This window comes from Typopeltis vanoorti, chromosome 23 (assembly GCF_054136105.1).
Source record: "Typopeltis vanoorti isolate ZY-2024b chromosome 23, IOZ_Tvanoo_1.0, whole genome shotgun sequence".
Taxonomy (NCBI): Eukaryota; Metazoa; Arthropoda; class Arachnida; order Uropygi; family Thelyphonidae; genus Typopeltis; species Typopeltis vanoorti.
Genome location: NC_143571.1, coordinates 37,656,760 through 37,671,349, shown reverse-complemented (window position 1 = coordinate 37,671,349; position 14,590 = coordinate 37,656,760). Strand labels below are relative to the sequence as shown.

Here is a 14,590-nt window from a genome sequence, read left to right as displayed (position 1 = left end):
AATTAGTGATGGCACTGAAATTTATAACAAAGGATTGTCGTGGTTTGCCACAACGCACTTTAGCTGTTTAATCTACTAAAATTATTGTTTAAGCAAAATTAAACTTTATTTTGCTTAAACAATAATTAAAAAATTAAAATTAATTTTTTTTCCCTGTTTACTGTACAGGTTACAATAAAATAATTCATCACGTTTCTGAAGCCCAACGTTCAAGTTCAACATGCAGTTTGTCACTATAACGATAGAACAGAACTCTCTGGTAAATAATTCTATTTTCTTATAAATAATTCTATGAGATCACAGTTGCCCTTTCCACAAAGGAGTTAGTAGGACAATCACAAACACTCATGCCCCTGGCGGATTCGAACCCACAGCCTCTTGGCTGGAAACCAAATACGCTAATTATTCGTCCAAAAGGATATTTGTAGAAAATTTAAAACTAATATTTTTTATATTTTTATGCCACTGAATGATATTCATGTAAAGGTTTGGAGAAACTCGGTGGTCATTCTTGGCATTACGAGAACATTTGACAGCAACTTGCTTAGAAGTCTACTGATCAAATATCCGCTTATCTTCAGATGCCTTCGATATATACTTTTTTCATAGATAAATGAGGAAGTACAACATACATGAATTTCATTTTTCCAGCCTAAACCTCCAGACCATAATTTGGTTAGTGATGATTTCATATTTCGATTCCTTTCTTCAAACCTTGCAGTGCTTAAATATTCCAACTTAAAATATCTTCCATGACCAATAATTTAAACCCTAATCCGTTTACCAGATTTCAATACGGGTAATGTCAACTTCAGTGGTTACCAAAATAAAGTTTCGTCTTATTTATCGCAAGAAAGAAATCACTTCATCGTCCCTTACCTATGCTGGTACCCAAATCTCAGGAAAGGTCCGATTTCTTTCTCTTCATGGACTGACTGACATCTATATCCTTTTCTGGCATAAAAAACGCACATCACCGCAGCATCCCTGGCTTCTAAAATTATTGATGTCCTCCTTTGCTCTAGAAACGATTTCCCAACTGTATGCTTAGACTTTTGCTCGCACATTCAACATAAGTCTTCCTATGATGCTTGGTGCTCTTCCGAAGAAGGCAATCTAAAGAAGACTCACTCCATTCATTTTGACTGACGTCCAATTTTTGCAGTGCATCTTTTTCTAGATATTTTATTGGATACTATTCTATTCATTAACTTCTTGTTGACGTCTCCGAAAATACGATCAGCTGCTGGTCAACATTCCTTCACTGTTCACCTACTGCTGACTGACCATTAACTTCTCGTCTTCTTTCCGTCTCTCTCTCTCTCTCTCTCTCTCTCTCTCTCTCTCTCTCTCTCTCTCTCTCTCTCTCTCTGTTAACATGAACAGTTATTCAAATTCAACATACAGTATTAAACTAGTTTAAGAGATTAACGTAATGAAATTTCAAATGCAAATTGTCATTTTAATTCCATAAAAACATCAAAAAAACTTTAATTATATTATAAGATTATAATAACGATTTTCTTCAAAGAAAATTGCGCAACAACAACAATAATACCACATTAGTTATAGCGTAATGAAAAAAGGGGGATTAAAAAGAAAAAATCAAACGGATGACATTACTTGGTGTTCAATGCCTCTGGTGTAATTTCAATCTACCACTTCTTTTTTCTGATTATTATATTAGTGCTCTGTTAAGAACGTATAGTACATGTTAATAAATAATTGGAGAAGCCTGTCAATTATTTTAATTTCGTAAAGAAATTTAATAATTATTTTTTTGCTGTAGAATTGTGATTCTATCTCTGCTCAGCTCGCATAGACAGCAAGTCTGCACAAATAATGCGTGCTCTTAAAAGCGAATAAGTAATTAAGAGGATTTTCGAGGAATACTTCTACTGATAGGTTGGTTTTGTTTATTTCTAATGCGAAATTCTAAAAACATGCATTAAGACACTCATTTAATATTTTGAGAAACAGTGTTCCCTAAGACACGAACAACAAAATTTAAGACGTATATGTATCCATAATTTAAGTAATTTGAGTAGTAAAAATCACTTAAAACCATTGCTTATAATTTTTCCATTAGCGAAAATTTATCTAATTTACTGCACGTAAGATAGACAAGTTATCTATGTTGACATTAATTATAACAATAATCCTATTATATGCAATTATTCGTGGCTGGAGATTGCATCGAGCTAGAAGTATTTTAGAAGAATATTTACTATTAAAATATATGTGTTGTTATTACATATGTGTTAAGCAATAATTATTACGTAACTAATTAACTGATTAGCGCATCGATTTTATAATATTAAGCCAATATTGTTTATGACCTCTGAAAAAATGAATAAATCCTGTAATTTTGTTTTTTTTTAATGCAACTGATGCTCAAAGATGCTCCGGATTTTGGAGTATGGTCACTCTTCTGAAGGGTCGATGAACTTGCACATAGTCAAACAATGCAACCTGTTTTATGAAGGGCTTTTCATACAAAAGGTTTCATGTAATCACCTTATGGCAAACACTTTGATTATATCAGGTTTACGACAGATCAGGGTATTGTGTAAACTTTTGTGTAAGTATTGCAATTTAGAGTTTTATCGCCTTGTTTCATGGCTATTTCTCGAAAAACTTCAAAAGGGTTATTGTGATAATAATCTAAAACGCACCCCAACACCAGGGAATTAGCATAAATATTACTTCTTCTAGTAGTTCTTTGCCACTTTCCATAAAAAATGATTTATCGATAACATTTTGAGAAACATTTATGCCTTCTTACTGATATCTGAATTCCGAATGGATAACGGACGAACAGCATCAGGTTTGGTCAATATGCTAGTAATGGTAAGCTAGAGACATTGCTCTTTCACATGTCACTGCTAAAGAAGATTTATATATTTGGATAGGAGCCAGTTCGACCGAGGCAGATTCATCTTTCTTTGTGATTCTCTGGTGACTCTCACAATCTTTTCCTGTTCACTGTTCGCCATGCCTCTTATTCCAAACAGCAAGCCGAGTGAGAGCCGTCGCCACTCAAGTAATAGCGAAGACAGTCACTCCCTGACGTATTTGATACTCTGGATGAAAGCAAACAAAAATAAGCACGTTTGATATTTTTAGCATGTTTCTGAACGACACGAGTATTTACTCAAGGTGTGCAGTTGATGGCCTCATCGCTTCATTAGTGCTTCGACTTGCTTAGACTCGATTGAGTGGTTCTAAGAAGTCGTTTTCTTTCCATGAAGAAAAACGAAAAAACATTAATAAATATTGGAAAATTTCTTTCATTTCAACGTCGCTAAATTCATTTCATAACAGATAAAAAAATAGTAATAAGCTTCACAAGCTTCACGTCAATCCAATATTTCATACAAATATTGGCGTCTTTTTATACGTATGCCTGTTTGACTCTTTGTCTGATATTTTGGACTGTTGGCGGCCATAAAATATCTTCCATGACTTGTTTGCTTTGGACTGTTGGCGGCCATAAATGTTTCATGGTCACCCTTATTTGAATATAGGGAAGACGATCAATAAAATTACTCGAAAACATAAGTAATAGAATTACTGCAAAATCAACCAAGAAGATTTTGCAAAATAGCTGATTTTTCAGATATTAAAAATATCTCCAAAATCAGCTATTTTTTTGAGAGATAAAAATCCTGCCACGTCGTTCTGAGTCCAACTAACTCACCTTCATGTGAAAAAATGTATAACAATTTCCCAAGTTGAAGAAGACAGGATTTGAATTCAGGACTTTCACTGAAGAACGAGTGATCCAAAGTCATCATGACAGTGTCAAGCGTTCTCCAAATTCATCAAAATCCATTCTGCTAGAGTAGGCGTATATGAGTAGTAATAGTAGACGAGAGAATAGACAGAGGAACGAAACTCATTTATTTAGTGTTTTACACATTTCGAGAAATACAAATAAACTTACCATCATTTTTTCATAAAAATTGAACATTCGTAGACGAAATTCCTTTAAATTTACGCGGTAATCCGTTACATGAATGCTACTGAAGGAAAATGAAGTACCACCAAGATTGAATTTCTCAAGAAAATATTATGTTAAACTGATTCCTTATAAATGCTGTTCCACGAACAGCATCTCTGTTTCATTTTAAGTATATTTATATTTATGGTACTGAACACAGGCAGAAGTAAACAGCTAACTTTAACCGGATCCATTTATCGAGCAGAAATGTATCATGTTGACGAATTTATTTTGGTTTGTTCTTATAGAGAACATCCGCAATTTTCCTAATCCTAGTGTTTTGGCAAATTGCAAGTGTTTCATGAGACCAATTTAACCATAAATCTAACACAAAAGACGTCTCATACATAAACACGTGACAAGATAAGCGCAACAGTTCATTTTCCGGTGTGTGTTAAGACTGTGGGTTTGCAAGCGGACGAGTTTTTCAAGTATGTAAATACGAGATTTTCACGTTGATTTGTTTTAGCAATTTCCTATTTATCACCTTCCATATCACTCCTGATACTTGATTTACTGTTTATGATTTGTTGGCATATTCATCACGAGTGATTTCAGATTAAAACTGGTTGGTGTCAGACCTAAAAGCCGTTTTTCATCTTTGGAAAGGACCAACCGGCAACATCTTCAAGATTCGCGTTTTGCTATCCTCAATTTATAGCACTGACCAGAAAGCAGAATTTTATCACCCAACGTACAGACAAGCTACTTTTGATCGTGTGACTAGCCATAAAAACTCTTCTAAACAATAAACAAAAAAATCAATATTCCATATTATTCACCATCGAGTTATTCAAGCTTTCTTGTCTTGCATTTCAGTCTTGCAAGTTCCTAAACTGAATTCTTTATTGTGTTGGGCAAATTCCATAAAAGTGGGAATTCCATCGAAGAAACCTTTAGGCACATAACTCACTACGTCTAGGTTTTATTTACTCTGTATATATTTGGCGTATAAATATTTTCAGTGGGAATTTAGAGAATTTTTCATCCCATTTTTTGTGTGTGTTTTTATACTCAGTGGGTGAAAATTCAGACAGATTTATGGATTTCAATAAATCAAGAAAATTTATTGGCGTGGGTTATTTCATTTCTGAACTATGTATCTAGATAAAAAAGGTGCAATTTTCTTTTCTTGGCTTTGGTGTGAAAAAAAGAAATCAGATAGATGAGTTACAGGTGACAATTACCTGGAAAAGCTCCAAAATGTTCTCATTCATCTATTGTCTGTGGACGAGTGACATAAATCTTCCGGCAATGTGAAACGCCACATTTCAGGGGAAGAATAATATTTTCTTGTCTGAAATGCCGTAGGCAAGAAGGTAAATTTAAAGAGAAAGAATTTTAAATTGAACTTTTATTAATTGAAATGATAAAGTATTTTAAAATATTCTTGAAAACTTACATAGCATTCAAGGAAGAAGTTAAATTTTATATGTCGAGAGGAGTAAAAACCGGAGACTCCCTGAGGAGAAATGAATTCAAGAAAGAATTTTTGCTCTAAATTCATCACCTCTCCGATAAATGAATCAGAATGATACGACTATATTATTCATTGTAGATTTTTTTTTCTGATTGACATTACGAGTTGAAGCTCAGTATTTACAAACATTTTGATTCCATTAGATAGACTTTTGTTATCTGTAATAACAGAGTTTGTCACATCAGAAAACGCCTATTGTCAGTTTGCATTTTAAAAGTGTGTTTTTTTTCTGCACACAGCATTGTTGAACGGTGGTTGAACCAGGAAAGACAAGCATCCTGACCATCACATAGCCAGAAGGTGAAGGCCTCTATTTTTTTTATTCTTTCTCCCCTCTTGTTTCAAAGGATCTGCATACATAAACTTAGAGTCACGCCATCGGATTATGTCGACCGAAATAAATCTCCTATCTTCTGAACATAAAATAAAATTATATAAACCGCAGTAAATTAGTAGCTAGACATAGGACGTAGATAGTTAATACTGTATGAGACTGTGAAGGCATAAGTTGTGCATTTTGTGTTAGCAGGGTTTGAAAACACAGAAGGAAGAAAAAAAATTAATGATGTTAATAATTTTAATATCTTTTACCACATTAATATTAGATTAGCTTTTTGCAGTCGGTAAAAAGATTTCATTTGCATGTTAATAAGAATTAATTCATCATGAGGATTATGGAATTACTTTTAGATGAAGATTTATAAAAAACAACAACATCCATTTGGAGGTAACTTGGTACCTAGTTTTTCTGTTAATCTATTACTATTAGGTAATATAAATAATAAAAACTGTGCACCTAAATAATTATAAATATTTTTAGTTACTAATACTTTCTATCTGTTTGCACGTAACTTAGGATTATCATAAACTAATTTAATAGTTTATATCTTTAATAGTTTATAAATATTAAAGTTATAACTAGTTTATAACTAGCACGTTAATAGTTTATAACTATTAAAAACAACTTTATATTTGTTATGGGTGAATAACTAACAGCCTTCGTACACTCAGATGTAGTATTCAAGGTAAACGATGACAGTGGAAGGAATATTATTTGTTTTCTATAATAAATAAACAATCGGAATTGCTGACTACAAGTTAACAACTTGTCTTTCAGCAGATTTTTATAGTTGATTAGTGGAGGTGAAAGAGTATGAACTGCAATCAGTTAACACTCTTTCAACTTATCAGTTAATACCGATTGGTGATTGACCGACACTGTTATCAAATGGATATCAGATTAAATTTGAATTTGAAAATATTGGATGACAAGAAAATTAAACTACTAACGATATTATTCATGGAAGACACTCAAACTTTATAGGAGTAGATGGACAACGGATGAGTTGTATTGCTTCAAAAACAGACGAGCGTCTTCTGTCGGTAAGCATCTAGACGAGTTAAATTTAAGATCACAATGCACATTGACCAGGAAGATAACTTAATTATGAGAAAAATTTCAAACAAAATACTTTAAATAAAAGTTAAAATTTTATTAATTTAATTAAAATAATAAAAAATACACAATGGGGAATTCCTTATGCACCAAGTTTTACAACTTATCCAAATTAAAATATTTTTAAGGTTTTACCCATTATTTTCCCAAATCGAAAACACTTTTCATGTCAGATATATTTTGAATTCATTTTGCATGTATACATTCTTAGTATTTGTTTTACTCAAATATTTAAATCAAAATATCTGAAATTGGTAATAGTTTTAATAAATCAGAGCGAAAATAAAATGAACTACGAATCAGAAAAAAAAATGCGATCCAAATGAACAATCATTCAAAAATGAAAGAGCATATCTTGTTTAATTCAGATTCTGTTTCCTGCTGCGTCACGTGCCGCTGTGTGGTTAATCTGGTCATCACACACCATCATGCGTGAATAATGACGTCGCCATCCACTTTTGCCCAAAAAGATCACTGATGATTACAACAATTTCATTTCCAAATCTAGATATTCCTAATATTTTTACTTTTGGTATAATAGTGTCATGTAATTGCATATAATTTAGATGTTAAAATAAGATAATGATTTTCTTCACCATAATTATTTTATTGAAGCAGAGGATATGTTTCGCCAGTGTAGCATGACTGGGTAGACGTCAAAATAGTAAAGTCGTATTTAGTTATCAGCACTTTATCAATTGGCTGTATGCGGAGAAATGCATCAGTAAATTAAGCAACCTTTTACTAAGATTCATCAATTTGTAAAAAACTGATGATACAAAGAAATGACCGTACAATCATAAAATTGTGCAATTGGTAACAGCATTCTTTACAGTTACGTCATCCAGCATTGCAATAAGTAAGCATTTTTTAACATAGATTCTGTAAACAAATGAATACATTTTTATTTTGACTAATTTGAACACTAAAATACTAAAACTAAAACAAAATTCAAATGAAAATTGAGCTGGATCGATAAATCTGAGTGAAAATTGTAAATATATTAAACGTTTAATAATACGTTTAATAATATTATTCATTTCAGCCATAGACGAAAACCTTTCAACAAATTTTAACAAATAAAAAAAGTCCGATAGACATCAAAATTGAATTTATTGAATAAATTTTAGTGAATATCCTTAAATACTATTCATTAACTTCCATCTAAACACAGCTTGCAGATGCTAATAATTCAAAATGTTTTGAATTATCTTTTGACGCCAAATTTCTCCATGTAAAAGCATTTCGCCACATTTAAATGATCAGATTGAAACAAAATTTACGAAACAAATGCTCCAAGTAAGTATTATAACTAAGCTTTATTTTTTTCAAATACAGTTCTGAATAAAAATTCACAAATAAAGTATTTTTAAGTTACAGGATTGTCGTCCGGAAAATGTTTTTGCATTTTGTAGCTTACCGAGTATGTCTGTTGTACTTTTTTAAACAAGATGTACTTATTTAAATAGTAATTGTTGATTTTATTTTAGAATATTCGAAATCATTAGTTATATTTTACACCGTTTTGTAAAACCCTAGACATTCCACCATCCAAATCCCAAACGGGAGGCATTAGTCATTAAAATTCCACTCAGAAAATCTCCGAAATCATTCATGATTAAATATTTGACCCATTCGGGTATACTCGAAATTCCTCGACTTTACAGTCATCAATATTTCAGTGGCGATCAGTTTTTTGACTGCATGTACTCACAGCAGAAACCCAGTGGTGCAAGAATGTGAAGTCAAGTTTCAGCTAACCATTGATTTCTTCCTACCGAATACAACACCTCATCCAAATAAATAAATAAAGTGCATGGATCTGTTGTCTCGTTAATTATTGTTTCTCCGTGTGCCGCATTCACATTTCTCCTTGCATGTACTCGAAATAACGTGTAGGTTATCTGTTATTGGCAGTGCTGTGCTTTCTATTAATCAGCTTTCCTTCGTGCCACCAGTGGTGCTTGACAGTGATCCTCGCAATAAACTATTATCGAATTTTAGAGGACCACTTTCCGATATCTGTGCAGACCTGTATTTTAAGGAAAGATATTTGTCTACATATTAATGTATTGTGTGTGTGTGTGTGTGTGTGTGTGTGTGTGTGTGTGTGTGTGTGTGTGAATCATTTTCAAGGATCGCTCACATGAGCATTCTATAAATATTTATTATATCTTTCCAATTTTAGAGTTATTTCCATTTCTTTTTTTGCCAAAAAAAATTAAACACTTATATTTGGAGGCAAACCTTATACCTATACGAAATAAAAGGAAATAAGTGAGGTCACCTTGCAGTCTACCATAATATAATTTTATTTCATCGCTGTATTTAAAGCCTTTAACGACATTCCTCTGGTAATAAACGCCATGTATAACTCTTTCTTTCTCTTTACTCAATTCTCAGAAAACAACTTTGGCTATAGTTTGTTAAGGTCAAGCGCATCGTCACCCGTCTAGGTGGGTGTGTTTAACCCTAAAGCATAGAATTCGTGACAGGTGGTAAAGCGGCTCTTATGCAATCACGTGAATAGATGAAGCACTGGCTAGCGTCCTTTACGTAAATTATATTAATGAGGGTGCAAACTCTTGGTGCATATGAGGGAATAGAATCGACTAATACGAGCGTGTAAAGAACAAAGAGATCATGCAAGCGTAGACTGTTTAGAAGTCAACACTAAGAGGTAAGCATATCCATATAATATTAGTTTCCTTCATGAATAACTGGCTTCTCGGCTGACCAAAATGCTGTTTCGTAGACTGGATGAGTGACTTAATCTAAAATCTGGCACCATTAATTTCTAACCAGCGTACTGTATCTAAGAAGTGATAAGGTTTGAGAAATAGTTCTTCTCTTTCTTTTAAGAGGAAGCTGGTGTTAACTTTTCTTAGTAAAATATTCGTAAAATAATAAAAAAATTAAATGTTCATATTTTCCCCCTTATTCCTGGACGACTTCGCTGCTATACTGTTGGCCGTGCATTAGCAGAATTTCTATTTACATTTGGCAAACCATCTCCAGAGCAAACATTGCAATTTTTCCGATGTACTCAGCTCACTAACTGTACATTGTGAGGTTTCACTTACTGGTGCAGGCCATTTATCATAAGGGTACTCTCCAGGTTTCGTGCATTTATGAAAAAAAAAGCTTTTATTTCATTTCTAAAAACAGGTTAGTGTTTTTCCAAAATCTCATCTGACAATCGAGTATTTGCATTTCAAATAGTGGTTTTATACTCGAGGGATCTCCGTGTAGCACGATTCGTAGTACAGCAAGAACACTAAACAAGGCTTCAATGGCAGATCTCCTTGTCTACGACGGTTACATTTTCCCGTCCACTGTCTGCGAGTGTTTGTGTCTAAGCACTCAAGTGATTGATGAGTTCAACAGGATTACGCGGTTTTCAACTAGTCCCTGTTTTCTTAGTCATCTCTCTTTCTGTTTTTCAGAGGTATAATAATTTTTCTTATATATAAAAAATATTTTTTTTATTCCTTATTTTCTATGGGAAATACCGGTTTTCGTTATCCAATGTCGAATCTTTTATTTAGTTATTTTTTTTGGAACGTTGTTTCATTTTCATATGTCAATCTTATTATTATTATTTTTTGTCAGTGGCACGCTGTGAAGTGTCACGTGCATTTGAGGAAAATGGTTAATATAAACGGAATTACAGTGATAAATTTATTTTTCGTGTATCTTATCTCAAATTATTCTTATATTTCAAATTGAAAAACATTTTCTTCCATTTACATTTGTCAAGAAAATCAATTTCGATCATTTAAGAATGTAAAACTAACAACAATTGCGATCAACTTTGAAAACATTCTTTTTCCAAGAACGGCAGCGAAAGGCTATGGAGAAATATTCATAATTTTTCAACTGTAAATTTTGTAGTAAAATACAGAATTTTCTGAAATTAGCAACAATGAAAGCAAATAAGCTTGTTACGAATCGCAAAGACATTGCATTCTTTTAAAGATAGTTTCACTCTTTATTTCAACAGAAATTATTAATATTGTTGTTGCTATTGTTGTTTTTTCAGACATTGGAAACATTGGTTTTCCATAAGTTTCTATGTTACTCACGGAGAGTCAATTGTCTAGAAAAAAATATAAGGGCAGCGAAATCTTAAAAAAGCACCAATAAAAGACAAAATATAGGAGCATTTCAGATCGTTATTTAATAGTACACTATCGAGTCAATTTATTAATAAACTGATTATTAAGAAAGGCGCTAATAAAGGAAGAGGAGGAGTAGATTTGTTTCCTTTTGCAAGAGGATCTCACATCCCGTACTTACACTATAGGAATGCAATTTGGTTTGGCAGATTTTTAATTCTTAATTTCAAAAATTTAAAAATTCATTTTACAATTTGATGTTCTAAAAGTAATTACAAATAATTCGTAGTATGAACACTAAATAATAAAAAAAAAACACTTTGTAGTTTTAAAAGTAAATTTACTCTTGTCCATTATTATTACCCTAACAGGAATTGTATTATCCAATAGGGTTAGAGAAGACTTTCAAGATCAATTGCACTATGCAGTTGCACACTTTCCGAATACAGCAGATAACTAAAGACTGGAGATTTAGTTTATGATACAGAATCTTTAACTTGGAAATAAGGTAAATAAAGGATTTTCATTCAGTTATACTTTCATTAGTTTTATCAAGTTGAAGTCTCTTTAAGCAATAAAATTCTGAAGGCTTTCAAAAAATAAACCGAATACTAAATATTCAATGGAAAACATATAAAAAGTTAAACAATTAAAAGTTTAACAATAAGATTTAGATTGACTTTTGACGAAGTTACTCTATATATTGTTTAATATCCATTAGTAAAAGAGTAGATGCGACTTATTAGAATGAAATCGGAGAAACTAAGGCACTCTTCTCAAGTTTCTTGTTTTATTTTCAGAGTCTCTTTTAGGGAGAAGAATTCACCATTTCTTCAGAGTGAATTCCAAACTTAGTTCTCTACGACCGACAAACGCAGCCTCAGAGTTGGTCGGTCGTAGAGAACTAAGCACTTTATAGTCAGTTACTGGTGTTCCGTCCATCTGTTGCAGAATCAGAGAGAACTAATGTCTAAATAAATGATTATAGTTATTTTATGACGTCACTCTCGAAACAAATCAAAAGAGGAAAATGGCCACGATCATGATGGTGAACCATTTAAGTCTGAAATTGCAGTTGTCGGCTACTCTAGTTGCACAGCTGCTTGTAAGAAGAATAAAGTTGCTGACAATAATTGAATTGTAAAGTGAATAGAGTAACAGTTAACTCAGTTGGGAAACTCCTGTCAGAATTTGCATTTTCGATACTTGGAAATATTTCTCCCCCTCCTACCCAATTAAATCTTAGTAGAAATTTTTTTTGCTTTCTCTGTCCGTTGTAACTCAGTTTGAAGTCACATTCCCTTTCGTAAAAAATAATCACTTTACTGACCTTTAATATCGTGATTAATAATTTATCGTATTTCGTTGCATGCTGAGTTGTCGGGGTCAAGTTTTTTTTTCTCTCTCTCTCTAATAAACTATATGTGAATACTTTTATATACTTTATTACATCCATCGTAGCAGGGTGTGTGTGAAAAATGACATTCTTATCAGTTCACATTTTTTATTGTTTGGGTTCATCACGCTTGCTGCGAGGGGACTGTTTTGGATACCGGTTTTGAGGCGAAGTTATTTTCATGTACAGGTTGGATTAAGATTGTTTGTGATATGAATGGCAATTATGCTTTTAATAAAGGTGCTCGTTTTGACTGTTTATATGAGTGTTTTTTGGTTTATCCACAAACTATTAATTTTCTAAAAAAATAGGATATTTAGATCTCATAAAAATAAACAGAATTATAATTAAAAAACTGGCCTAATAGCTAGTTTTTTAAGTAATATACTATTATATAGAACATAAAAGCCTTATTGTTTTAATGCATTAAAACAATAAGATTACATCCAACATGGTTGGGTTAATCAGGTCAGGTTATCTTTTTTTGTTGGAAACTGAGTTTTTTTGTTTGTTTTTTTCTTGGAAAAAAATAAATGCGATAATTGGGCCAGAAATCTGTTGTCATGGATCAATATGTAACAGTTGGCTCTGACTATGTCTGGATCGTGGATTTTCGTGGAGTCATTATTTGCACAGCTTTGGGTTCTTCGACTTGTACTTCCAGTGTTTAAAGGTTAAGTAGCCTTGACGACGGAAAACTACTAAAGTAGCGATGTTGATCTTTGGAGAGAGCAGGAACCAAAATGATACCTGGAATTCTATAATGAAAATGGGGACCGATAAACTAGGTAGTTGAATAATGGAAGCCTCCGTAGTCCAATCAGTAACAATGAATGCCTGTGGATGGAAAGAACTGCATTTGACGTCTACTGTCTACGACGTGTGAAACCTTTATAACAGTTTTTTTTTTCAAATGAAGGTGAATCAGTCGGTATCATAAGGTTCCCTTTCGGAAACTCTGGAGATAAAGCCCAAAGAGCACATTAAATTACCATGATTTCTATGTGTGTTGAATGAATGGGCATTACCAACACTTCCAAATACCGTCAGATAAGCGAAGAATATTTCCTGTTTTTTTTTTTTTAATTAAATCCCACTTGTACTCAGACATCTTTGGATCTCTTGTTTTTCTGGGTGTGAAATGGGGAACCAAAATAAAACGCAAATGGGCTCTTCGTTATTCTTTCATGTCTTGTGAAGATGATTGGTTCCATAAATTCAGAGAAGGGTCATTCCTATCTGTGATTTTTTGTAGTGTCAGCGATTTGGAGGAAAGAAAGAGATCATGTAATTGATCCGTACTTCTATGTAACTAATATTTCATATTTCTAAGAAACTATTTCGATATTTCAATATCTACTCTACCATCATTTCAAAGATATTACAATACTGAGGGATAAATCTTCTGCTTCGGATGACGATAGAAAGTCATCATCTTCATCAAATGAAAATATTTGCGATGTTATCGACAAACCTCATCTTATTGAATAGAATTAAATAAACAATATTGTAAGAAATTTAAGTTTATCACAAGCAATAACCTGAATTGTCTGAACAATGAAACCTCGAACTATTGTTCGAGGAATAAAAATTAGTGGTTTTAGACATAGAAATAAATTTAACTTTTAAGAAATCAGATTCATTCCTATTTCAGTCAATTCTAACGTTTTTTTAATCGATAAACTGAGTTCGGGTTTTTACGTTTATATCATTTTGTAAATAGTTATTCCGGAGAACTAAATGATAATCAATCAATAAATGTATTTATGTTAGATTAAAATTTATACTTGTACTTCAATAATCGATTAATATATTGAAGTGGGACAGAGAGAAATCGTATTATTTTACAATCCTTATTTTGAGCAGACAGATTTTGGTGAAATTTAGGATATTAACTAGACAACTTAACATGGTCTTTTACGCTTATCATTAATACTTCATACTTTGAGTATGTTGTATAAATGATAATATAAGATGGTGATAGTTATATAGTTTCTTCTATGTTAATTATATAACACATGGGTATTAAAACCAGAACTGTCATAAGTTGAATCAAAATGGCATGTCATTTCTTCATAGCCTAAGAATTTACATTAAAGTACATCCGAAAGTTCTGCAGAAATAAGAACCTGGAGAT

The 14,590-nt window shown here is 32.4% G+C and overlaps 1 protein-coding gene across 5 annotated transcripts in view; it reads left to right on the top strand.

Annotated features, from left to right (window-relative positions):
- LOC150093785 (protein turtle-like) overlaps window positions 1-14,590 on the top strand; it is a 264,493-nt gene that overhangs the window by 27,879 nt on the left and 222,024 nt on the right. For 3 of the 5 annotated variants that reach the window (XM_090412674.1, XM_090412676.1, XM_090412671.1), the window contains exon 2: window positions 11,448-11,565. The exons of the other annotated variants lie outside the window; for them this stretch is intronic. The gene's annotated coding sequence lies outside the window, so the exon portion shown is untranslated. The remainder of the gene's footprint in view (window positions 1-11,447; window positions 11,566-14,590) is intronic. 5 annotated transcript variants of the gene reach the window in all.